General features: G+C 57.0%; 1 protein-coding gene and 1 long non-coding RNA gene across 18 annotated transcripts in view; one reads left to right on the top strand and one right to left on the bottom strand.

The window, feature by feature from the left end:
- Positions 1–26,380, top strand: part of Pitpnm2 (phosphatidylinositol transfer protein membrane associated 2) — a 127,746-nt gene that overhangs the window by 33,213 nt on the left and 68,153 nt on the right. The window contains exon 1 of one of the 17 annotated variants that reach the window (XM_078039292.1): positions 15,648–15,745. The exons of 13 other annotated variants lie outside the window; for them this stretch is intronic. The gene's annotated coding sequence lies outside the window, so the exon portion shown is untranslated. Of the gene's footprint in view, positions 1–15,647; positions 15,746–23,080; positions 23,338–24,311; positions 24,333–25,241; positions 25,372–26,380 lie in introns of those variants that run through there. 3 more of the 17 variants (XM_040289551.2, XM_040289553.2, XM_040289552.2) reach the window with 3 other exon arrangements.
- LOC120891363 (uncharacterized) lies at positions 21,448–25,221 on the bottom strand. Its single transcript, XR_005735720.2, has 2 exons — positions 23,317–25,221; positions 21,448–22,214 (listed from the first exon to the last, which is right to left on the bottom strand). It is a non-coding gene; the product is annotated as an uncharacterized LOC120891363 (long non-coding RNA).

The raw sequence follows: 26,380 nt of genomic DNA, 5'->3' as shown, positions 1-26,380 counted from the left end.
CAGGACAGCAGTCAGTCACAGAGGGTCAGTGAGAACCACTTACTGCACTGCCTTCCGCAGCACCTGGCTCCCGAGGCCGAGCGGTGAGACGAGAGGGGTGAGTGGTATGGGTGCTGGGGACCAGACACCGGCCCGTCCCTAAGCGCGGTGCCGCCACAGGGCCTGTGCCATGCTTGCCCAAGGTTCAAACTGTGCCTGGCTGTGTCTCCCTCCCTCCCGCCTGTCTTCTGGTCCGAGCTGCCTGCACCTGTTCGTGCCTCCTGCTCCCTGGACATTGGTGGGGAGGTCCTCCTGCCACTCCTCTCAGGCAGAGTATGCGGTTCTTTTCTTTCCATAGTCACCCACTTAACCCTAGAGCTGTATGGTCACTTTTATTCCTGGAGAGTGTCCAGAGCTAGGAATTCTCAGAGGGATTCCCAAGAAGATATTCAAGCTGGAGGGTTGTGTGGCTCTGCTGCGTTCCCTCACGGTGGGTCCAAGTGTGTGACAGCCATTAAAAATTCTGCAAACAATAGACCAACAGGGAGTGGAACAGATGTTAGATGATGATCAAAGCTAAACAAAGCTGAAAAGAAGGCCTAAGAAGGGACAATGACACAAAGGCCTGGAAAAGGTGAGGGAGAGAGCCAGGAAGGTCCCCTGGGGAAGAACCTATGGGCAGAGCAGACAGCCTGTGCAAAGGCCCTGAGGCAGGAGCTGTTCAAGAAGCTGGAGTAAGTAAGGGGAGGAGGTCAAAGAAAAATGAGCCTGCATGGAGTAGGGCCTTGTAGGTCAGGTTGGGGCTTTGACCTTGACTCTGAGGTGCTGCGAAGCTGCTTAAGTCAAGGGCCAGTATCCAACTTGTATTATAAAAGGATGGCTTCTGGCTACAGTGTTAAGGGTGGGGTGCAGAGAGGGAGTGGGGAGACCAGGGGAAATGATGGTCACAGCAGGAGGTGCAGGGCGCCTAGACCAAGCTGGCACAGGGGTCTTTTCAGCACATGGTTAGCACCCCTGGATTCAATCCCTTGTACCCCACCCCCCAAAAAATAGAAAACAAAATCTTCTAGATCCGACTTTTCATGTAAGCTCAGGGGAAACAGACTCCTTAAAGCTGCCTGTCTAGTCACACAGCAAATGGTTCGGCCCAAAATCGGGGCTTTTGGAATCTAACATTTCTGCAGCTGGACCAATGGGTGGCTGAACTGGTGGAGGTTTGGGGGCTGGAGGGAGAAGGGCTGTCCAAGGCCCAGGAGACAGAGCCCTGGGACCCTTAGTGCCATGGCCAGGAGACGAGGCTTTGTGAGCTGAGGATCTTGGCATCCTCTGGGATGGCACTCTGGGCAGCGTTAGACCTTAGCTGGGCTGCAACCTTGATGTCACCTGAGGCCCTGGCCGGATCCGGGTGGAAGTTCCCAAGTACTATCCATTCATTGTTTATCGAGTAAGGTATCCCAGTCCTCAGGAGCCCACAGTCCCAGGGGGGCAGACAGGTTGACTAAGGAAGCACATGCAGTGGTCCTACGCCCACGTTTGAGGTGTGTGCAGGGAGCTGTCAAGGTCAGGGCATCCGTTGTTGATCCAAGATAAGGCACTGAACACTCTCTGCAGCCACCAAATACCCATGGTGAGCACAAGCCAGAGGCCCATGTCCACCAAGATGTTCTGTTTGAATCCATGATTTAGTCTATTAATGCAGGGGCACAGGGGCTGGGGGGTGGCAGAGTGCTTGCCTCATGTACAGGAGGCCTTGTGTTCCATACTCAGCCCCACCAAAAATAAACAAAAAACTGAGAGTGGGCAGCAGAGACTGGTTAGGGTCCGGGTCTCTGCCCTTCAGCTGTGTCACTGAACTCTGAGGACTAACTTGGCCCAATCCACTTGCTGGGAGGCCCTGTGGGCTCATCAGTGTGCTTCTTTGGAGGAGAAAGAAGGCTGGTCTCTTTTGTGTTGGCTTGCAAGGCTGCTCTGGTGACAGGCTGTGTTGTGCCCTGTGACCAGCAGGGTACAGGAGGGGCTGTGCTATCCCAGTTTGGCAGGGGGAGACCTGGGTGTCACCTGTAGATTCTTCAGCACAGGGCTGTGTGGGGAAGTGGAGGGAGATCTTGCTTTTGCTCTTTGGGGGGAGGTTGAAGCTGGAGGCCAAAGGAGGCAGAAAGATCCAGCTGGACTTTTCCCTTGGCTATTTAACTCCGATCTTTCCCGCTTGCAGTAAACTGTCCAGGAGGGACAGCTTGGAGGCCACAGCGGTGGTTGCTTTACAAACTGCCTCCAGCAGCTGCCCTTTTCTAGGTGATCACAGGACATAGCTGAGGACCAGAGGTGGGGGAGCAGGGACTGGCCTCCCGGAGGCGGGGAGGCCTGGCCAGGTCGGTGCTGGGAGCCTCTTTTCTTGTGAAAGCCAGAAGTTGGTGCCTTCCTGAAGCTGGGATGGCGGAGGCAGCATAGCAAAGAAACTAGAAATAGCTTGCTGTCCTTGAGGGAGGCAGCTGCAGCGTCCCCTGCCCCATGTCCCTTAGCCCCCTCCCCTTGTGCTCCAGCCCTCTGGTCAGATGCTGCCCGCTGGGGCTGCAGCTCCAACACACATTCCCTGGGGCTCCACAGCATTTCCCTGGTGATTCTCAGGTGTAGACCATGCACCAGGGCCGCTGAGGTTGGGTGCTGTACCAAGTTGTGCCCCGTGTTGTCAGGAAGCCCTCTTCCTTTGGCTTCTGTTTTCCCAAGACAGAAGAGCTTGTGGGCTCAGCCCGCCCCATGCAGGAGGGGAGGCCCCAGTGGATGGCTAACCGGCACGAGCCCCCCTGTGTGCCTGAGCTGTGCTGTGTGCTGCAGGTGAAAAGAATGTGTGTTTTGAGGGGCTTGGGAAGGAGAAGGACCCCTTCACCCCTACCCTGTGCTTGAAGTCCCTTCGTCCCTTCCCCCTGCCAGTCAAGCGCTGCCCTCTCTCCATTTTCATTCCAATAATGGATACCCTTGGGAAATAGGTCACATTTGCTCCCTAGCACTCTACTGTGGCCAAGTTCACTAACCGAAGCAGGAAGCCCCACCAGTCAGGGAGACTGAGGCAGACAGGGTGGGGGAGGGGCGTCTCTGCGGGGGCCTTGCCCCCTCTCAGATTGGCCCAGGATCCGCCCATCTGATGTCCCACTCAAGGACACATCTGAGGTGACAGGTATTTTTTTTTTTTAATTTTTTATTAGCTGTTAATGGATCTTTATTTTATTTACTTATTTATGGGTGGTGCTGAGAACCGAACCCAGTGCCTCAACGTGCGAGACAAGTGCTCTACCTCTGAGCCACATCCCCAGCCCCATGGTGTGTTGTCTTTGACCATTAAGGCTCTCCGATAGATGGCCTAGGTGTGGAAAGGCGGAGGGTTACAGCCCAGAGCACTGCCGGGCACTCAGTTGGCATGCAGCACCAAGACCTTCCCTAGTGAGGCGGCTGCTGGCTGCCCCTGAGCCACCCCGCCCCGGACACCGCCAGGTGCCTCAGCTTCCCGTCTGTGGAACTGGAGGACATCAGGACCTGCTGTACGCTGTGCCCTCTGGGAGGGCCAGCCAGGGCTGTCTGGTGTCAGAGCCAGGATGGTCCCTCAGACCATGGGTGCCAGGGCATCTGCCAGTGATGTATTCAGCAGGTGCAGAGTCTGCCTTCTGGGTACTGCCCCTGGACCACTGTCCTCTCCTGATTGCCCTGCGGATCTCCCCCACCCCAGGAGCTGTGCCAGGTAGCAGTGACCATGGGGACCTGAGAGATTGAAGGAGGGCTCTGGGACAGCGCTGGTGGGATAGCATACAAACTCAGGCCCGAGGTGAGCTCTGGGCACAGGCACGTGCAAGTTGGGTGTTAGTCCTCAAAAAGCCACAGTCTAGCACCACAGGGCAGAACCCAGCCACAGCTCTGAGCGGCACCAGGCCCTGCTCTGTGACTGGCCAGACCCCTGGGGCGTCAGCTCGACATGTGGAATCTGCTCAGGAGCCCTGGGTCTGCAGGTGTTGGGAGCCCCACCCACCCTAGTGGAGGTGCCTGCTCCTTTGCCCGAGTGTCCCCCACCTGCAGAGCCTCTGTGCAGCAGCAGCTTCCCTGTTCTCCATAGAAAATGGGAGGCAGGTTCAGAGGGCAACCATGGCTGTCCTCCATCCCGTCAGCCAAGGGAGTCCAGATGAGGTTCTGCTCTTCACAGTTCCCCCCCGCAAAAAATGACAGCTCTGGGACAGAGCTGGGTGGGCGTGGCCTGAGTTCCTACTGTCCCCTGGCAGATGTTCACTGCCAGGCAATGGGATCCAGCAAGGAAGAAGAACTGGCCTTCTGGGATGGGGGACAGATGTAGGTTAGCGCTCACTGTGTGTGCGGGACAGGAGGCAGGGGTGGGGAGGCACAGAGTCCAGGTGGAGCAGGGAGAAAGCAGCCGGTGACTGCCTGTGGGAGGGTTACAGAAGAAAGGGCATTTTAGCTGGGCTTTGAAGGGTGCAGAGGAGTTTTCCATGAGAGAGGGGGAAAGGCAGAGGGAATGGTGCACATTGAAGCCTTCTGCTCTCAAGTTACTCGTGTGTCTGGGGAGTGCCAAGGAGCGCCAGGCTACTGCAGTGCAGAGTCAGGAGTGAAGGGGTGGAGGCTGGGGCTTGCACTCATCTGATCCCAGGATGGAGAGACTGAGGTCAGGGGACTCCTCGCCACCCTACAGGTTCCTATGACTTGTGTGTTGCTCCCACCAGGGAGGAGCCGCCCTTCTCCACTGCGTGTTCAGGGTCTCGCCAGGCCCCTCCCATGATGGGGTCTCCTGACACCCCCTGCTTGCCTCTCTAGGCCCAGCCTGGTCTTGACTTAGCTCATGCTCCTCCTACCCCCTGGAGCTCTGGCCCCTTCCAGGCCTCCCCTGAACATCTCCCCCAGGCCCCTTTGGGGAAGAACCTCATTTGCAGGCGGACCTCAGAGTGCCTGTTGCCCTCCTGGGAGCTCTCGGATATGGGATTCGTGCCAGACTCAGCCAGAATGCTGTTTTTTTGGATGATGACATTAAGCTCCCAGAGCACCAGCCCTTTGCTCACCGTGCCACTGGGGATGCAGCCGGGTTTGAACGAGGTTCGCGTGGGCTCTGGAGGCTGAGCCTCTGACTGCTTTTCCCTCCAGGAGATCCTCAGTCAACTGGACACTGAATTGGAAAGGAGTAGGCCTCCTCCGTCCACTCCCCTCCCATCTCCTTCACTACCTGCGGGCTCTCTCTGCATCTCCCTCCCTACCTGGGGTGGGAAGCAGTCAGGTAATCAGGACCCACACCCGCTGTCCCACTGCTGGCCAGGGGCCAGGGCAGGAGCAGCTCCTGCAAGCCCTGGCGCAGGTGACCTGCTTTGTGAGCCTGTGCCTGCTAACTCTGTTTCTCTCCCCCACCCTGAGCTGAGCAGCAGCTCTGATCAGCACTGACGTCAGGGAGCCGTGTCACCTTTGGTCTACCCTCAGCCTGGCAGCTGTGATGTATCGTTGGGACGTGTCCCCTTCCTCACTGCAGAGGACCGAAGCCAGTGGGGGAAAAGGGATTACGTTGTTCCAATCTGGCTGTGGCTGCCTCCCCGGCCCTGTCCAGCTGTTCCCGTTCCCCACTGCCAAGCAGCAGATGTTGGGGTGAGGTCAGCCTGGGAGCCGGGGACCTGCCCATCAGCTTCACGTGAATGTCTTCCAGGCTATTTCTGGCCTTGCCATTATCCCAACGACTTCAAGCGATAAATATAGACACAGATTGAAAAGCCCCAGTGGCGGGCGGGCGGGCAGCACTGGGGAGCGTGCGGACGGGCCGGCTATAAATAAGCCTGCTGGAACACCCCCCAGCCACGCCGCCACCGCTGCGTGTGCTTGCTCGATTGCTTGCTCAGAAAGACAGCCTTCCTCCCTGACTGCCAGAGCGCACTTGTTCCTGCGGGGGGAGAGGGGACGGCGCTGTCCACTCTGTCCTCTGGTCTGTTGGGGACTTGGACGGCAGGGCAGGCTGCTGGACCTGTTTGGCATTGGCAATGCTTAATTTCTTACAGAAGAGAAACGACAATGGACCCGGATGAGGGGTCCAGGGACAGCAGGGCTGCAGGGAAGTTGTGGTGTACTGAGGATGGTGGCACTTGTCCAGGCGTCGCTGGGCCTAGAGGACTCCAGGGCCCTGGGTGGGAAGTCCCGCCGGAGGCTGGCCGGCACAAGCCTCACGCTGGCGTCTTTCCCCCACGTGGCTGCCCTGGCTGGCTTTGTCTGTCCTCTGGTCCCGTCCTGGCTAGAAGCCCCTGACTGGCCAGCTGCTAGGCACGCTGCAGGGTTCCGGCTCCCCCATCACTCACCCCTTCGCCTGCCTCCCCTCCCTTCCTTCCTGGATGTCCCTGCACTCTCCTTGGTCTCATCCCCTCCCCACCTTCCCTCCTCTGGGCTGGCCAGGAACAGAATCGAGCTGGCGAGGATCAAGGGAGCTCACCATGAATAAAATCCTGCTGCTGCGCAGCCACCAGTCCTGGCAAGTGGCATTGGTGGGCCTGTCCCCCTTCTGCAGCCTCAGGAAGCAGGGCTTAGAGCTGGGGCGTGTGAGCTGCTTGTGTTGCATAGATAACTGTCCTAGGAGGTTTGTGGACCGCAGATGGAGGGCTGCCTGTGCTGCATCCTTGGGGGAGGGGGTCTGTGCCCTCCTGTGCTGCAGAGCTTCCGGGACAAAGGGAAGCATCTGAGGGAAGGGTCCTTTTGACCTTTTGAGGGGCAGCATGTCTGTGGTATTCAGAACTGAGTGTGAGCTCTGAGCTCACAGTGCTGCCAAGAGGAGCCAGGTCCAGAGCTCATGTGCCACTGAAGGGGACAGAGCCACAGGCAGTGGTGATACCTGTGACAATTCCAAGCCCTAGGGGAGTAGGTGGGCTTCTGCCCCTGAAGTGTTGACCTATGAACTGGGCCCTGGGGACGCGCTGAGTTCTCTCAGCACAGAGGTGGGATTGGTGTAAGCAAGGCCTTCTAGGCAGAGGAGCAGCCTATGCCAAGGCACTGAGGCAGGGCAGGCACCCTGCTCCTGTGTGACAGCCTGGTGGGGATTGTGCTACGGGCAGCTGAGCTGAGCAGGGACCCCGCGGGCCTTGTGCGTGGTGACGGAGTTCATCATCTTGACTGGGGCAGTGTTGAGCTTTAATCTAGAGAGGGACATGCCCTGATGTGTGTACTAGAAGCTCTGTCTGACTTCATGTGAGTGATGGGTCAGAGGCAGGGGAGGAGAGGCAGCCTAGTGACAATCACCACAGTGTCTTGCTTTGTCGAGTACCCAAGGGTTCTGCCTTTCACAGGGCCTGTTAAGTACGTCCGCACATGGGTGTGTATCCCAGAGTCCATGATTTCTACAGATGGCCGTGCTGAGCCCCCTTCACAGGGGCTGACGAGGCACCTGTGCCAAGCGTAGACCCTTCGGTTCCAGTTGGCTTGGCTGTCCTTGTCACCAGGGGAGTGACTTTGTCCAGCAAGCTTGGCCCTGTGGTATTCCTGGTCTGGATTACTCAGCACTGGCACGGGCTCCCTTGCGGGCTCTGTGACTTGGCCACTTGAGGTGGTGCAGGGCGGGCCCTCAGATCCTCGCCTGCCAGCTGGACCTCCCCAGCCCCTCCCGGGAGAAGTAGGTGAAGGGGACAGGTGTGTGGCATATTTTCGTGTGTGGTTCTGCGCATGTGGCCTGATAAGCAAAGTGGAGAAGGGATAGGCTCTGGCTGTGGTCTTGCTGGGGGCAAGGGGGGAATTGGTGAAGGACCCAGGCGTGAGAAGCTGGCAGGGCCACTGCCTCAGGGGTCAAAGATCTTCAGTCCCCAGCATCCATTTATTAGATGGAGAAACTGGTTCCCTGGAGGTTGGGGAGGACCCTTGTTCAGAGGCGCATGAAGGACTCCGCAGGGCCTAGTCCTGAACCAGCAGTGGTGCTGGGCCCCCTTGGGCCCCCTGTCAGAACGCCTCTTCCGCAGCCTGCAGGGTTGTTCTCCTTTCCTGAGTAGGAGATGGGAGGCCGATCACACCCACTTGGCTCCAGGGAGCCTGAGGCTTTCTTGTACCCTTGGCTGCCATCCCCTGTGCAGACCATGGACATAGAAACACGCTGGGACGGCTCTCTCAGGGGCTGGGGTCCTGAGTCCTAGAGTCTGAGGGATTCCAGCTCCACGGCCTCCAATGGCCCTTCTGAGCTTCCCCACAGTCACATGGCAAAATAGGAGTCCTAAAGTGTCGGCCTGCTGGGGTTGGCTTAGGATTAGATGAAACCAAATGGAGCAGGCCAGTGAATACATGTGGCCTCACTGACCCGTGCAGCTGCCCTTTAAGGAAATGGTGGCCCCAAAGGCGCAGAGGGCCACAGCCCAGCCTGGTACTGTTCTCAGAGTGGCTGTCCCTGCTCTCCTCCCCCGGGCGTGTTGCAGGCTGCTGGGGACAGTGGGAAGGGACCTCTGGCCAGTCAGGGTCCACCTGGGTGACCTTGGGCAAGGCTCGGTTTCCTCATCTGTCCAAGGGATTGAGCTTGCAGCCCAGGCCTGCGTTTGCAGGATTTCATTTGTTTGACAGATACTTTTAGGATCTGGGAGTCAGTCTTGTGCTCACAGCAGAAGGTTGGGGGAGATTTTGAGGAACCTTCCATTTCTTCCTCTGGTCTTTCCTGCAGACCCTCAGCCAGGGGAGGTGGGGTGGAGGGAGGAGGATCCTGTCCCACTGGGAGCTGGGGCGTGGCCACCTCCTTCACAGGCCACTGTCCCATCACTGCCTCCCCCTCTTGGCCCTGTTGGAAGCTGGTGTTGGGAGGTGGCAGCTGACCTGGGGACCCCATGCCACCGCCTGCTTTAGCGGCTTCAGGAAGAGCACTGCCTGACCTCGGATGTGTCTGTGCAGATGGAGGTCGGTGATTTATGGAGCCGTGGGGAAGAATTCCTCCAAACATCAGCTTCCCAAATTCTTGGTTTTAGGCCGGAATGGGAGACAGCTGTTTGGATAACGTTCCCAGAGGACTCTGCTAACTCTGGGCCAAAGCAGATGATAGAGACTCCAGTGTCATGTGCAAGAGCAACATGCACCAGGGAACAAACCTGGGGAGCGAGTGTGGGCTCCCAGGCCATTAGGACCCAGGGCCACCAGGGTTACCTCCCCCAGGAAGTCTTCCTGACTCTCTGGCACCTGGCCTGCTTTCTCAGGCTCCAGGACCCCTGGACCACTTCAGCTTCTTTCTCCTGACCAAACTGGAGTGGCTCTGAGCCAAGGCCACCTTCTTTATCTAAATATTTGCTTGGCCTGGGCTGACGATGCCCAAATAAGACAAGTCCTTCTGAAATGAGTCACCTGGCTCAGTTGGCCAAGCTGGCAGCTCCACCAGAGAGAGCTTGTGACCTCACAGTGTGGCAGAAGCAGCTGCCTTGGCCTGGTGAGTCTGGAGTGCTGGACGATGCTTTGTGTCCCTGTGGCCTTGCGTGGACCTCTCACATAGCCCCCGGCACCAGCCCACAGTAGCCTCCTGCTTGGATCCCAGGCTGTGTCCCAGAGAGGAGGGGCTGATCCCAGGACCTCGGGCAGGAAGCCCTCTGCCGGAGGGTTCTGACAGCATTGGGTGCTGGCCCAGGTCTCCTAGCTCTGCACCGTGCCCCAAACTCCCCCAGCCCCACTGCCCCAGCCTCGGCCTGGCCTGACCACTGTCGCCCTGCCCATGAGATGCTTGGATGTCTTGTGCTAACAGGGCTTGTCCAGGATGTAGCTGGGACCTGATGAGGGACCCTAACTGCAGGGCAGAGGGGACTCCACTGCAGAGCCTCCTCCAGCAGCCAAGCTTCTCCAGTACCCATCTCAAATGGGCAGTCAGGGTCTGTTGGTTCATCTCCTGCATTTTAAGACAAGCCTTATTGAGATGCAGTTCAGATACCATACAACCCGTCCATTTACATTTTTCAATTCAGTGGTTTTTAAAATGTTCAGAGTTGGGCCAGGCACAGTGGCTCATGCCTATAATCCCTGTAGCTCAGGAGGCTGAGGCAGGAGGATCACAGGTTCAAAGCCAGCCTCAGTAACTCAGTGAGGCCTTGTCTCTAAATAAAATATAAAAAAGGGCTGGGGATGGGGCTCAGTGGCTAAGCTCCTGGGTTCAACCCTCAGCACCAAAATAAAAAATGTTCAGAGTTGGGCAACCAGCATCAAGATTTTAGAATTTTTTTTTTCATTTCCCCCAAAAGGAACCTGCAGACATTATTATCCCCACGCCCCTGACCTCCACTGACCTACCCTCCATGGAATTGCCTCTTCTGGACATTCTGTTAAAATGGAATCCTGCAGTCTGACCTTGTGTGTCTGGCGTCTGTCACTTAGCATGTTTTCAAGCTTATTCATGCTGTGGCGTGGACCGGGACTTCCTTTTTGTGACTGAGTCACAGCCCATCACATGGATAAACCACATTTGATGACAAGTATCGTTTTAAAGGGTGATTTACGTCTCAAACATGGTTCTATGTTGGTGAAGGGTTGGGGACCGTGACATGGACACTTTCCCAAAGAGGAACAGGAACACCTTCCTAGAGAGGCTGAGGGCACAGAGCCTGCAGCTGAACTGGGAAGTGATGTCTGAGGTCCCTTCAAGCAGACACTTGGGAGGAGGGACGGTTGAGGGGACTGGGCGGGGGTCCTTTTGGGGTTCCCTGGCAGCTCTCTCCTCTCTGGGAGACCAGGGGAAGTGATACGCTGGTAGGTGAGCAGAAGGCTGCCCAGGGCAAATGGCTCTGCTGGAGGGGACAGCAGGAAAGGACAGGCAGAGCCTGAGCAGCAGATCTGAGACCTGGAGGAACCTGACGGAGCAGACCTGGAAACAGAGCTGAGACTGGAGCCAGCCGGACTGATAACACCGGGGCCTAGGAAAGGGCGGCTGAATCTGTGTTTACTCTTGTCTGTCTCCACTCTTTGGTGACTGGTAATCCTGCTTACAGTCGTGGCAGAGCTTTCTGGAGAATGAAGTCGCTTTATTCAGAGATCAGGTCCTCTCTGCTGGGCCACACCCGAGCCGGGCTCGTTCTTGGGCCCAGAGGCTGCACGCAGAGGTCCCAGCTGAGTGGGGACCTCTGCTTCTGCGGGGGGCCTGCCCCGCTCCCCAGCACACCAGTGCAGGACACTGTGGGGAGCATTGCTGCTGGGCCCCTTTGCTCCAGGGATACCTCTGAACCTAACCCAGGGCAGGAGAGCCAGGCCGCAGGGACAAACCTCGCCCATGGGGAGTCTCCCTGGGTCAGAGCCTTGACCCACACACTCAGTGGCCTTCTCTTCCACCCTGTAAGGTGGGTGCAAGAGGACACAGCCATGGGGGTCTCCCCACTGTCCATGACCTGTGTCTCTAGCTCCCGAGGCCACGGCTTCTCTACAAGATGGAGAGGCCCAGAGTGGACTGCCATCTCCCTCCAGCCAGCCCGGCATAGGCTGACAACCATGGGGTCCTTGGAGAAGTTAGATCATGGCTTTTTTCCGTCAGTGCTGGTGAGAACGAAGTGGGGGAGACTCGTGAGCCCTCGCAGCAGCAGTCCTGGCGTGTTTTGTACCAGGGTCCTGGGCCCCCGCATGGCTGTGAATTGCGCTCCCCGAGAGGCAGCACCTGCGGACGCAGATTGCTTAGTGTGGAGAGCAGGTGGCCTCCTAATGAAGTGGCTGTAGGATGGGATCCTGCTGCGAAGGCAGGCACCTTGGCAGGGAGCGAGGTGGCAGAACCGTGAGAGGAGACTCCCCTGCTGTTTCTGTAAAGCCACTGGTGGCTGTGGCTGGCCCTGGCAGCAAGGGGATGACCTTGTGAGCGGCCTAACCCAGTGCCTCCCCTCCTAGCTCTGGTCTCCTGTACCCGCGGCCGTCTCCACACTGCTCACCATCGTTCTCTGCCTGAAGTCCCTGGGTGGCAGGTCTGGTCAGCGGCAACCTACAGGGGTCTCGCTCTCCCTGGAGGATACATTGAGGACTTAGCTTACCCAGATGTTAGAGTAGCCCCTGGTTTTTACCGAGGGTGTCCTGGGCAGGGCCTTATATGGGTGGCGTCTGGTCACTTCTCTTCATCTTTGAGCAGCCCCTGTGAAGTGCCCTATCTTGCCTCAGGGCTTAGATGAGGAGACTGAGGGAGGGATTGCTGGCTGACCTTTGGCTCCTTTTGGAGGCCTAACTGCCCTGAGGGTTTTCATTGAGAGCAAGCCCTGCAGAACCAGCCTTGGCTGGTCCCTAACACTGGTGAGGCTTGAGCACCCTCACAGAGTCCACCTCTGCAAAACGAAGAGGACCGCCCAGGGCCCAGCCCCCACCCCAGGCCATGCCGCCGATGTCCCTCCCACTGAGCAGGGCTGACCTGTATCTACAGGATATTGGAAAGGACAGCATGACTTCCAAGACCCCATTGTAAAGACGTGTGGCTTCTGCTGTCTTCCTCTTGGATCCTTTGCTCTGGGAATCCAGCCACCATCTTGCATGGGCTCCTCTGGAAAGGTCTGGAAAGGTGATTAGGACCTGCACTGGCTCAGTAATGAAAGTGAGCTACCTCGGAGCGACTCTTCCAGCCCCAGCCAAACCTTCTGAGGCTGGCAGCTCATCAATGTCTTGACCATAACCCATGCATGACCCTTGGCCAGAACCACTCAGCCAGACCTGCAGCTTGCTGAGCCACAGAAGCAGCATTAAGTAATACGTACGTATTGTTTCAAACCACTGAGTTTTAGGCGATCTCTACGTCTGTGGATAACTCACACAGAGCTCTGTAAATGTCAGCTCCCTTTCTGCTGCTCCTCTAAGCCACCTGGGTTCATGGGTGACTCTCACTGTTTCTGCTGGCTGCAAACATGCCCACTGGTTGCTCTGACCATGTTTGCAGACTTCAGTAGGCCTTTTCCTATAGAGCTGTGGTTTGTCACATCCAGAACCCCAAAGGGCTCACCTGCTTTCCTGCTCCTTAGAACAGTTGGCCTTCGACCTGAGTTTGAGGGCTGGTTGGGTCAGGCTGGTGACGGGAGCAGGACCCAGCTGTGCCTGGAGCAGCAGATGGCCTGGGGTTCTCTGGGTTTCTTTGCATAATGGCTGTAGCTGGGGAAGGAACAGGCCTGTTCAGGACCCTCTTTGTTGAGTCTGGAAGGAAAATTCTATTCTCTTCCTTCTCTGCTTTCTTTCCCCTCTCCCTTCCCTTACCCAGCCCTGTAGGCCACCTGAGATTGTAGGACTTGCTTCTTTCCCTCTCATCACAGGGTGGTCCCCCACTAGCAGCCACTGAGCTGCACAGAGGGGAAACTGGAGGACTGAGCCCTCTCCAGCTTCCCGCGTGGTGGGGGTGTGCTTCCAGCGTCGCCACCCCCTTGCTCACATCAGGAAGCTAAGCGAGGCTCTGAGGCAGACCGTGTGCCCCTGGGCTCACCTAGGACCCCACTGCTGGACCCTACAGGGGCCGAGAGTCTGAGGGCGGCCTCGGCACTCTGCAGCACAGGGGCTGGTTTGCAGGCCTACAACAGTGGCTCCTGAAAGCTTCTCTTAGCAAGTGGGAGGCCGTCTCCAGGTCTTTTTTGTGTGTTGCTCATTTATTTCACCCTTTTTTCTAATACCTGCTGTGTGCTTCCAGCTGTGGGGACACCAAAATAAACCAGAGAGGGCCCTACCCTTGGCTGGTAATTACCAGGATAGGTGGACATGTGTATAGTAAATCCAGTAGCAGCCAACATTCATGGGGTGCTTATGCACTTAGATGGCCAGTGTGCTGGTGGACAGAGATCCAGACTATGTAGGCCAGGGGAGAAGAGCGTTTCTAGAGCGGGTAGTGGGAGTGGCAAGGAGGGCCTGGGGGCCTAGGATTCCACATTCTGGCTGCCCTGCTGCTTCCAGCCTAGATCTTCCTGGGGCCTGCTGGAAGGCAGCCTACTCATGAAGACTTGCCTGTCCCTGTCCTTTCCAACTAGAGGCACTCTTCCCCCAGAGCTTTCTAGAATGTTTGCTAGAATCACCTATGCAAGTGTCTGGGCCTGGAGCTTTTTTGGGGGGCAGGTAACCCTTGATTGCCATTTTAAATGATCGCAAGCTTACTTATTCCAGCCATTGCTACTTTCCTAACCCCAGCAGCCCTTCCCCCCCACCCCACTTCCCACCAACCCTCCTTGCCTCTAAAGCCATCAGTAGAGTCCTGAAGACCACTCGAGTGCAGGCATTGGTCTGAGCACTGGAGATGCAGTGGCAGGCCATGTGGAATCTCTGCCTAAACTATGCTCTTTGGTGATACAAATGCCAGGAAGAAACAAGCAAAGGGAGGGGGAGGGAGAGGGAGAGGTGCTGGTGGGTTTACATGGGATGGTCAGAAAGGACCTCTCTGTGGAAACCTAAATAACCTTGGGAAGCAAGACACAGGATACTTGGGAAGAGAACAGGCGCAAAGGTCCCCAGATAGACGTGTGCCTGGCGGGTTTGGGGACTAGAGGCCAGAACAGAATGACAGAGGAAAGGCGGTAAGAGACAGTGGAGCAAGTTGGGGCCTGATCTCAGAGGGCTGGCAGGCCCTGGTGAAGGCTGGACTCATCCTAAGCATAGAGGAGCCCTGGGAGGATGTCAAGGTAGGGTGACATCCTCTCACATGCACTCACATTCTAACATGGGAACTGTGGCAACTGTCAGCTCAGAGCTTTGCAGGAATTTTAGGAAGTACCCTGGAGGTCAGGCAGCACCTTCAGATCTCGGCCATGCCCAGAATCCCTTGCCTGTGTGGGGGGCCCCTGGAAAGGTCAGGGCCTCCAGGTGTCCCCTGGGTGCCCTGAGGCTTGAGAGACCTCATGAGCGCAGCTGTGGAATACTTCCCCAGCACCCAGCCCTGGCTCTGAGGGAGTTAATTGCACATTTGGGTGTTGACCAAACCAGCTGGCCTAGTGGAACAGTGTGTGCAGGTCTTGGGCCTGACCTTGGGGACCCTCAAGATGCACCTGGCCTGTCCAACCTTCCATGGCTGTCCTTGAGGGAGCTGCCCTGAGAACTTACCATCAGGATTCCAGAAGCTCATCAATTCCCCATGTCAGAGCTGCGAAAGTGACTGGGGCTCCCCTCTCTGCCTCAGTTCTTGCTCCCCTCCCTGCTTCTCCTGAGACACCCTGTGGAGCGGTAGTGACAGCTTAGGCCTGAGAATGGGGTGGGGGGAGTTGTGTCCAGACTTCACCACCCCCTAGCTGGGGGCAGGTCTCTAACCTCCCGGGGTTTCATTTTGCTTGCAAAAACATCTGTAATCCCAGCAGCACAGGAGGCTGAGGCAGGAGAATGGCAAATTCAAAGCCAGCCTCAGCAAGCCTTTGCAAAGCCCTAAGCAATTTATCAAGACCCTGTCTCAAAATAAAAAATGAAAGGGCTGGGGATGTGGCTCAGCAGCTAAGCACCCTGAGTTCAACCCTGGCACAAAACAAAATAAAACAGGAACTAAAGGATCAAATCAGTTCATTTGCATGCTGCAGTAGCCCCGCCTGGGCCTTCCCTGGCCCGCTGGCCAGCCTTGAGTGATTAGTGTTGCCTGATGGCTTTTGAGCTTTCTGGGACAGCTGCCCTGATCCTCTTAGGAGGGGCATTCCTGCCTGTTTGGGGGACTGTAATCCTGATCCATTTATCCTTGCCATTTCCCGACTTAACCACATCCCAACCATATGCTGAGTGCCACGTGTGGGTCACCTTGTTAGTCCTCGAGCAGGCCCCCGAGACCTGTATGCTTTCCCTCCCCATTTTGTAGAAGAGACAATCAAGGCTTGGGAAGACAGAGGAACTTGCCAAAGAGCTCTGGCTGGTAAATGGAGTGGGTGCTGGGAGGCCGTGTAGCTAGCTGCTGGCTGAGCTGGGCTGAGCTGGGCTCTTGGACTGTCATTCCTGCCCCTGACTACACTCCCTGGCCCTGGACCTTCCTTACATCTTTCTGATTGTAAATGGTCAGAGAGAAACTCTCTGTATAAACCTGAATTAAATGTGGGAAGTAAATTACCTAACAATAGGGATGTGCCTTCCAGGGATAGTTGTGACGGGTGGGCAAGTCCTCCAGTACCCTGGAGAGGGCAACCCCTGAGCCCTCAGGCCCTGCCTGTCCTTTGGCTTTTGTGAGTTTGGAATTCTGGCTCAGTGAGGCTGGCTAACTTGAAGAGCCTTTCTCTGAAGGTCCCTGGGTTCTCAGGTGACAAGAGAGGAACTGTGTACTTCCGAGCTGGGCTGTAGGCGCAGGGTTCCATCTGGCATTGGGGCAGACTGCAGAGGGACCGAGCACAGCCCATGTGGCATTGTGGCCACTCCAAGTCTTCACCTAGCATCCTGGAGAGTGGACCCGGGCTTGCTTGTATGATCTTGTTGAGGTGGTAAAGTGTACAGAGCACAGAGGTGACCCTTCTCGCCACCTGGGAGTGAGCAGGCAGTGGCACCACGTCCGTTCCCAGTGTGGGGGACACGGCCCTGGCCATTTCTAGAACTTTCTGTCTCCCCAACAGAAACTCCATGCCTATTAAATAACAAACCCTACCTCCCGCCGTACCCTCTGTTCTCTTGCCTCTGTGGATTTGCCTATTCGGAGCAGTCTATGTGGATGGAGTCATCTCTCTTAGCATCATGTTTTCGAGTTCTTCCATGTTCTTGAGAGGTGGATTCTTTAAAACAAAACGGAACAAACAGGGTGTAACCAGGTGCTGCAGGAAAAGAGACCAGCAGGAGAAGCCCAGGTCCTGCCCTGCGAGGCTGCAGCAGGTGGTGCCCTTCGGGGACTCCTCAGCTCCTGGGCCTGCCTGTGGGCGTTTTCCCAGAGGAGCACCTGGAAATCCAGGGCCCAGGCCACATTCGGTACTCATGGTGCATGTCACAACTCTAGGTCCCCCTGGATCCTGGGGGGAGCTTAGGCCTCTCGTGTCTCACTTTTCCCATCTGTGAAGGGACCTCAGGCCCCAACTGCCAAGAGTTCTCTCTGACCCGATGAAGCCTGCATCCCAGAGCCTGGCCAGAGTGGACCTTGTGTGCCTGTGGGGGTGGTGGGAAGGGGCTGAGCCGTGCTTCTGAGACCGTGATTTTTTTATTTATCAGAAATTAATTGAGGGGCGTTGGTGTTTCCGGACTTAGGAGGAGCTGACGGGTCATGGGCTCTCTGAAAGCACAGGGCTAGTAATCCGTTTAAAAAAACATTTTCTTCTTCTTTTTAATTTAATGGAGGAAATCATTAGCTGGGAAATTGGTAGAATGGATTCGTTCCTGTTTTGAGGAGGGGGAGTGGAAGAGAACATTCACTCTGATTGCTGCTTGTTCTGGAAGTGTGGCCGCCAGCTATTCCCCCCCAGCTGGGCCTGGCCTGGGGAGGGGCTGAGGGTTGAGTGGGGGGTGCCAGGGGGCTCTCCCTGGGCCCAGGTGGGTGGCCTGTGTCGGCGATGGCGAACTTCACAGTCCAGGCAAACCTGTCTTGACTCCCAGTGCACAAGTCCTTCCCGCCAGCCAGAGTGCGGGGTGGGGGTCCCAGAGATCCCATGTTTGAGTCCTCGTTCCCAGGGAAACCAGAGCAGGACCCCTATCTGGGAAAAAGGACTACGTGCCTCTGGGGCTTCATCCAGTTCCAAGGGGAGGCAACTGGGTTCACCCTAAAAATAACCCACGATGCAAACAGCTTCCCCGTGCAAATGTTTTTGTGTCTGTGGTCAGACGATTTAAAGGTACAGCTGTCTCCCACTGTCCTGATCTGCTTGCTTTTCCTGGAGCAGAGAGGGCTCTAGGTGACCTGGCCTCCTGGGGTTGCTACCCGCAGGCATCCTGGTTCGGGTTGCCTTGCTGCTTCACTGCTGCCCTTTCCTTGGACACCTCCTCCCCAAAGGGGACCCTGAGCCTGGCAGGGCATGGTTGCCTGTGGCTCTCAGCAGGCTCTGAGGGTCCCTTTCACAGGGCAGGGGGTGCAGACAGGCCTGGCCTAGTCAGTCACCCTTCAGGGATGTTGGATGCTTCGGTGGGTTCCGCCTATTGTCCACTCAGAAAAGCAGGTAAGAAGCTCTCCGAGGGGGCACCTGCAAAGCAGTCATGGAGAACGTGAGAGGCAAGCACTCAAGGCTGTGGGCCCTGTTCCCAAGCAGGGCTGCAGCTGGCTCCAGGCTCCTGGACGCCCGGGCAGGCCTCTGCCTTTCCTTCCGGGCGCTGGGCTCCAGCTCTGGTGATCTGGGTGTTCTGGTTCTTCTGGCTCCGTCTCTCTTCACTGCCATGCTGCCCTTGCAGCTGCTGTCCTATGAGAGCCCCAGGCTCACTGTTACCCTGCAGCGGGGAACTCTTACCTGCCCATGAACCATTCTCCCTGGACATGCCATCTCTGAGGGGAATGCCACAGAACAGTCAGCCATCTAGAAGAAGCCTGCTGTGACTTATGTGGGCCCTGTCATGTTGACTATGGCCTTCCCTCAGGGTGGGCTTGGGACTCCAGGGCAAGGGGCTAGGCCTTGTAGTGGGGCTGGGAGTTAGTCTACAAGTGGGACCTGGAGGAGGCAGCTGTGACTCTTGCCAGGTGCAGACCCATAAGGCACTAAATGTTCCCTATCCATCCAGCCATCAGTTCATCCTTCCATCCATTCACTCATCCATCCACCCATCTACCCATTCACCCACACACCCATCCATCCACCCATCCATCCAACACTCATCCATCCATACACCTATCCATCCACACACCCATCTAACCACACATCCATCTAACCATTCATCTATCAATTTATCCTTCCATCTGCCCATTCATCCATCCAGCCATTTACACACCTATCTACCCACACACCCATCCACCCACCCACACACCTGTCCATCCACCCATCTTTCCACACACTCATTCTCCCATCCACCCATCCATTCACCCACACACCCATTCTCCCATCCACCCACACACCCATTCATTCATTGTTTAATTCACCCAAAGGATTTGCCCGGAGCCCGTGTGTGCTGGGCTCTGGTGGTACAGGGGTGGGACAACTGCCCAAGTCCCGCCCCTGGAGCCTCCACTCTAGTGGGAAAGATAGAAATCTTAAGAAAGAACATGCCACATCTGGAAGATGTGTGATACTCTGAGAGATGGATGCCGGGCTCGGAAGGACAAATGTGGTACCGTCCACCATGGTGTGGTCACACCATGAGGAGTCAAGTGTGTAGAGAGGGAAAGTGGAGTGTGGGGGAGGGGCGGGCAGGGTGGTAGCTGTTTGGTGGGTTGGGGTTTGGGAAGATGAGAGGTTCTGGAGACGGCAGTGGTGGTGGCAGGACTTTGTGGGCATACTTACTGCCACTGAGGCCTATGCCGAAAAATGGTTAGGGTGGCAAATGTCCTGTGTTGTGCGTTTTGCCACCATTTAAAAAAAGCAAAAGGAAGAAAAGCATGTAGAGTGTGCAGCAAGGATCACACTCTGAAGAAGATCTGGAGCCGCGGGCATGCGAGGGCTGGGGTCGAAGTGGAGTTTGAAGTGAGGCCATCAAGGAGGCCCTAGGAGGGCCGTGAGCAGAGGCCAGTGCAGGGGAGGAGCACAGATGCCTGCTGCTCTGTACTCCGCACCTCGGCAGGACATTTAGAGAGGGTCCCTCCAGGCCTGCCATTGAGGGAGGCAGGGACAGGGATGCAGGGAGCCAAGAACAGGCTTCGCAGGGTGGAGACAGACCTGCGCTGGTGACCCGTGTTCCAGGAGTTCCGATGCTTCACGGCCATCTCTCGGAATTGAAGGAGGGTGGCTCCACGGGACACCGGAGTGGGCGAGTCCCCTGTGTGAGGTGGCAGTGTTTACCAGAACCTCTGCACGTCCCCACATGGCTAAAGGGTCTCTAGATGACTCACAAGACTTAGCATGACGCCACTGCTCTGAAAGCATTGCTGCGCCGCATTGTTTAGGGATAATGAGAAGAAACACCTCTGGACATGTTCAGGGCAGACGCAGTGTGTCCCAATGACTCCAGTCTGCAGCTGATTGGATCTTGGATGTGGAAAGGGGGGCACGGTGCTTTGTGGTTGGGTGTACCCTTCTGTTGTGTATCTGGAGCCTTTATTCCCCTCGCCCATGGCTTCTCCTCCAGATGGTGGCTCCGGGTGGTTGGGACAGGAGACGAGTGGCTTACTGCATTTTCGGTCCTCGCTGTCCCGCTCTTAGGCACACAGCTCTTTGCCTGCCTGGTGAGGGGGTTGAGGACTGGAAACCCCAGCAGCGTGTATGCTTACACAAGCCCCCATATCACCCCGGGGGCCGGGCCCAGTGCAGACCCACCTTTGCCACTGCCTTGCTGCGTGACCCCAGAGGAGCTTCTATGTCTCTGCATCTGCAGTGAGAAGGCTGCACAAGTCCCGCCTGGATTCTGTGCAGACCCTCTGTGTCAGAGGAGCCTTGAGAGCAGCCCACGGCATGAGAGGGTCTCCCTGAGCACTGGCCTGGAGCCAAGACCCTCTCTCTGAAGATCCTGCTGGGGGGTTCTGCCACTGCATTGGGGGTGGGGTTCCACTCCTGCAGCCCCTGCCCGGACATTCCAGGGATGGCCTCAGGAGTTGCTGGGGGAGACGGGGAGGAGGGTTCTAGAACAGGCAGAGAGCAGGGTCCATGGTTCAGAGACCCTGTCATTATGGAGTCTGAGAAGCCCACTGCCCGGCTGGCAGCTATTTGGTTCCCTGAGAATCTGACTACCCTCCCCCTGTCCTTTTAGAGGGGTCTCTGGGTCAGGCTGCAGACAGAAGCCAGCGCCACTGGCCAGACACAGAAGGTAAGTACAGAGAGGAAGGGGAAGCCACGAAGACCCAGGAGCCAGGCCTGGGCCCGTGCCCGTTTGTGTTCTCCATCTCCTCGTCGCAGGGCTGCTCCAAGCAGGGCGCACACCACTGGCTTCTTGTGATTTGTTTCATCTCAGTTGTAAATGAGTGGAATTGGGTCCTGGGTGGTACAGGTGTGGAGCGTGCCGTCGTGGTGGGAGTTCTGCTGGCAACATTGGCCCTGCTCTGGGGCACCCCCAAGGTAGAGATCCTTGTCCCCACTTTAAAGGTGGAGAAGTTGAAGCTTCCAGGGGATGACTCGTGAGCCATGCAGCAGGGGTGCAGGACGGCTCTGGAACCCAGGCTCATCTTGTTTTGGAGTTGGGGGTTGGAGTTGATGCAGGCTCCCTGGGACAGAGGAGATTGAGGCCACTTAGGGTCCCTGCCTTGGGTTCCAGGCCAGGCAGCCTCCCCTGTTTGCCATCCAGTGAGGAGTATTGCTTAATGGAAAGACAAGGTAGGAATAGTGCTCAGTTTGGGGCCTCTGAGACCTGCAACTTGAAGACCAAGGGATAGGGGGATGTCAGGACACTTCCCAGGGCTCTAAAAAATACCTCATTTTAAAAGTGAGAGGACAGGGGCTAGGGGTATAGCTCAGTTGGTAAAGTGCTTGCCTCGCATGCACAGGGCCCTGGATTCAATCCCCAGCACCACCAATAAATAAATAAATAAATAAATAAATGTGAGAGGGCAATAGAAACAACCCAGGTGTTCATCCACTGATGAATAGATAAATAAAACATTGTCTATTCACAAAATGATATATTACTCAGCCAAGAAAAAGAGTGAGGTGGTGACACAGGCTACAATACACAAACATGACGTTAAGTGAAAGAAGCCAGTTACAAAGGGCCACTTCCATTCATGTGAAATGTCCAGAACAGGTACATTTGTAGAGACAGGAGGATGGTGGTTTTGGGGGGCTGAAGGGAAGAGGAAATGGGAGTAACTGCTTCACGGCTTTCCTCTTGGGGTGAAAAGAATGGGTTGGAACTCCACAGAGGTGGAGGTTGTGCCATGTCATGGATGTATTTCATGCCACCAAAGTGTAGGCTTTAAAATGGTTAAAATGAATAAATTTTATGTTATATGTATTTTAACACAATAAAAAAAAGAGTGAGAGGAAACAGTTGACTCTAGGTAGTGAATCCATGGATGCTCCTTCTGACGTTTCCTCCTTTGCCATATGCCACAAAATGTTGAGGGGAAAGTCGGGGGGGGGGGCCAGGAGAGAGAAGCCCACAGCTTCAGGGACAGGGTCTAGTGCCAGACCCTCCGATGCTTCTGTGTCAGCACAGCGGCCCTGGGGACCCTGTCCTGGGGCCTGGCCATCAAGCAGGCGAGGGGAGGCAGGACATTGGGTGCTGCCCTGTCCTTTGGCCCCCCAAGGAGATCCCCCGAGGTGGCACCAAGGCCTTCCGGGCGTCTACTGCCTCAGGCTTCCCCACTCTGTCAGCCTCGCAGTGGTTTGGTAGAGCTGGTGGTCTTGTCCCTGTTGGCAGTGAAAAGATGGAAGCCCAGGAACATGGCTGGGCTTGCTCTGCTTCTGCGATCTCCAAAAGGAGAAGCCGAGGCTCCCACCCAGGCCCTGGCCCCTCCTCAGCCCCATTTCTGTAGCCTCAAGTGTCCAAGGCCAGTCCTGGAGCCAGAGGCACCCAGCAGCGACCGTAGGGATGGCAGCAGCTGGGCAGGCGATGCAGCCTGGTGTGGCCCAGCCCACAGCGTCCAGGAGCAGCCTCCTCCATGGGCTCATGCCAAGCAGCCTCCCTTTCCTGCCTCCTGCCTGGGTGGTGCTGGGCCACTGAAGCCCTCCCATAGGTGGGCATCCCCTCCTTCCCGAGGGTGGGAAAATGTGACTCAGGATTTGGCAACTGATGTTTAGGAAGAGGGAGGCAGGTGTGGACCAGCAGTGCCTCCTCAGGCATCAGGCCTGGGAGGGGCCTGTGGGCTCCTCAGTCCTGGGGTCTTGACCTCTGACTAGCCCTGCAGCTTGAGAATGGAGGCTTGAGGGGGGTGGTCTGCGTGCCTGCCTGAGGGTGGCCAGCGCATACCCCTCCAGCCTCCCTTTCCTGAGGGCTGCGGCTTTTGTCTGCGGGTTCAGCTGTACCCCTCCCAGCCTTGTCGCCGGGGCCCGGAGGCCTGGCCTGGGGGAGGCTGCAGCAGCAGAACTGTGGGATTGGTTCTCCGCTGACGCCTTCCCTCTGGCATATGGCTCCTCCGCCCGCCTTGAGCTCTGCCAGCGGCTCCCCTTTCTCCATGGCAACTTAGCTCAGTGGTCCCAGTGGAGGAGAGAGAATCAATTCTCCCTCCTTCCCGCCCTCCCGCTCTGCTCCCCACCCCTTCCTCTCCGGCCTGCCTTCCTCCCTCCTCCGTCATCCCTGCCCGCTGTGGCTCCTCTGTCCACCCAGCCTGGGACCCGTGCTGGCACCCTCTAGGCATGGACTGCCTGGGGAGCCCCAGGCCTCGGGCGGCTCCCTGACACTGGCACCTGAGGAGCTCAGCGATGCTGCGGGCATGGGGGCTGCTGGATGAGCCCCAGCCCAGACCCTGCGGCCGGTCGTGCCCGCTCTGACACGTGGCCCCCCGCCCCTTACCTCTCGTTGGCTTCCTGGAAGGTAATTTTCTGCTCCTTTTGAAACATGTCACAGACATAGGATGGGTTTATTAGCGAGGAAGGCTCCGTCTTGACGCATGGGCTGCTTGTTTTCTCTCCAAGGAGGCGGGATGGAGGGAGAGAAGGACCAAGAGGCCTGGCCCGGCCTGCTCGAGCTTGGAGGGGCAGGGCAGAACAGGGTGCATGGGCTTCTCCTCTGGAGAGTCTGGTGGCTTGGCTTCTGCCTCCTGGGGCTGGGGACAGCGCTCTGTTGCACTCCTATCTTCCGCAGTGGCTGCTCCACAGTGCGCCGGTCTCTTTCCTCGAGCGTGGTCCAGCCGGGAGAGGGGAGGATATTTCGAGGCGCGCACGTGCACCCCAGCAGGCTGGGCTCCGGCTGCGCACTGGCTGTCGCTCCAGCCAACACTTTATCCTCCGAAAATGGGCATTCAGTCGGGGGCGGGTGTCCCCCACCCTCAGGATGTCCAAGAAGACAGTGTAGGGGGACCTGTCTGCTGGCCGGTTCCCGGTGGAACACCAGTGTCCTGTGTCGCTTGCAGAGGCCCTGTGTGTTTTGGGACAGCCCGTCAGCAGTCTGGTTCAGTCAGGTCCCAACAGCAGCATTCAACTTGGCTCCCCAACGTCTCCTCCAAGGGAGCGGATGATGGTGACCGTGAGTGGCCCAGCCCAGGAGGCGAGGCCGCTCCCCTGCTACCTCTGCTTCCTGTGCAGCCGGCGCTGGAAAATAGAACCCGTGGTTGTCAACAAGAACGTCTCCTGTGTTGATGGAAAGTGAGGCCAAAGAGACCGGATTTAGCACCCAGTTCTTAGAAGCTCCGGGCCTGAATGGTGTCTGAGCGTGAGCCTGTCTGATCTTTAAATAGAAAGCGCACGCCGAGTAGCCCTGTCTGACTTGGGGAGCTTCAGAGCCCAGTGCAGGTATCAGGGAATTTGTACCCGATTCTAACAAAGGTGTGCAGCTTGGGAGGCTGACTGCAGAGAAGCCCAGCCTTTCAGGTATGTACCGTGTGCCAGGTGCCAGCGGAGTCGGGAGGGAGCGTGCTGGCTCTACCAGCTCAGAGTGGCGCGGCAGGCTGAGTGCTGTTGATAAGGTCAGGCTCACGGCCACCTGATTGGGTTCTATTTTGGTTTGGGCATTCTCTCTGACAGATTGCCTTAATAACGGCAGCAGAGCCTTGAAGGCGGCCGGAGGCAGGACTCCCTGTGCAGTTCTGTGGTCGGGTGCTCATCTCCTGCACCGCCCGTTTCTTTACAGTGGCCTCAGACCCCAGATTCTTGGTGCTTCCCTGTGAGCAGTGAGATGGGTCCTGCTGAGCAGGAAGAGAGGAAGGCTTTTGTGTCTGCAGACATCAACGCTGTCCTGCTTTTCCTCTGCTTGAGTCTGGATACTCACCGAGACCCTCCTGGCATCTGAGTGTTGTGCAGGCTTCTTAATGACATTGCCGGCGTCTGGATTCTGGTTGGCTGGCTGTGAATTCTGATCGGTTAGCAGTTGAGTGATGGGGAGCGGGTGTGTGTGCTGGTCTTGTTTGGTTTGGTTTTGGTTTGCCTGTGAATGGAAACTCTGATGTGACAGTTACAGGCCAGCCCTTAAGTGCCCGCGCCCTCTTGCCTCTGCTCAGCCTCTGTGGAAGGCTGGTCCTGCAGTGCTGAGGAGGGGGTTCCTCTGCCTTCAGGTCCCCATGTTCTCCCACCATGATCCGCTTGCATGGTCCACCCACACAGCCAAGTTGGACAGCCAGGGCTTGGCCGAGGGGCAGAGGCAGGCTCCCCCGCCCCAGCTGCCTGCCGTGGACCAGGTGGGCCCCGGGCTGCCCCGCCTGCCCGTCCCTCCCTCCCTTCCTTCTCAGAGGATGCTCCGGAGCGTAATTGCATTTAGCGGTGCCTCACTTGACAGCAAGTGCAGAGCACAGAGGGTGTGAGAGCAGCTTGGAGAGGCGGGAGCCCTGGCTGCCAATGGCTTCTGCCGGCGAAAGTGTGGAAAGCTCATTCCAGGAAAAGTGGAATAATCGCCGAGCTGGCTGGCTTCCAGGCGGTGAGTTATTCTTCTTTAATTCGACCGAGTGCTGTATTCAGGGTAGGGCCCTGTGGAAAGCAGTTGGCCGACCTCAGGGAGCCCCTGAAGCTCTGAGGGGACAGTTGGCTTTGTCTTTTCCTGAGCTGAGGTCCACTGCCCAGGCTGTGCGGGGGACAGGACAGACAGCTCAGACTTGGGTGGGGGATCCTGGGGCTTAGGACAACCACCTGCCCCGGAGGTGCCTCTGTCCTCAACCAGCCCTGGGCCCAGCTCCTTGGGAGTCTCTTGGTGGTATTCCATGAATGACAAATGACTTGAACTGTGCAGGAAGAAGGCAGCTCCAGCTCCCGCCGGCCTCCCCTGGTCTCCTTGAACACACACAGGCACACACTCACACAGTCCTCATCCACTGTGCACACACCCACATGCACATGTGTGTACACCCCACAGATGCACCTTTCCCTCCTGCTCCGTCCTGGCTGCATCCTGCCCATGCTAATGTTCCCAGCACTGTTGGACCCCACAGCCACCCTTTATGCTTTCCAGCTCCGCGTCTCTCCAGAGGCAGCCTGTCCTTGTCCACTCTGGAGAGCTGCCTTCCTCTGTTGTCCCTTTCCCTCACCTGAGGCTGTGCCGTGTTGTCTGGTGTGTTCCTGGGGTGGGCATGGTTCTCTGCAGGGCAGCCCCAGGTGCCAGCCCTCTGAGGGTCTCCACCCCCAGGGAAGGGACTCATTAGAGGGAGACTACTCAGCTTAGGGTGCGCTGAATGCAGACCTGTGTGTGCACGTGTGTGGCATGTTATGAGTGTGTGTATGTGTGGCATCTGCTTGCCGGTGTGTATGCATGTGTATGTGTGTGGGGTCTATGTTCGTGTGTGCATCTGGGGTATGTTGTGTAGGATGTGTTTGTGTGGTGTGAGTTTAGTGTGCTGTGTGTGTATGAGTTGGTGGGTGTGCTGTGTGTGTGGTGTGCCTGTACATTGATGGTGTGTGCATGTGCGGTGTGTGTGGTGGTTGTGTGTATATTC

Source organism: Ictidomys tridecemlineatus, chromosome 2 (assembly GCF_052094955.1).
Source record: "Ictidomys tridecemlineatus isolate mIctTri1 chromosome 2, mIctTri1.hap1, whole genome shotgun sequence".
NCBI lineage: Eukaryota > Metazoa > Chordata > Mammalia > Rodentia > Sciuridae > Ictidomys > Ictidomys tridecemlineatus.
Note: the sequence above shows the minus strand (reverse complement) of the source record. Positions and strands in the feature narration are given on the sequence as shown.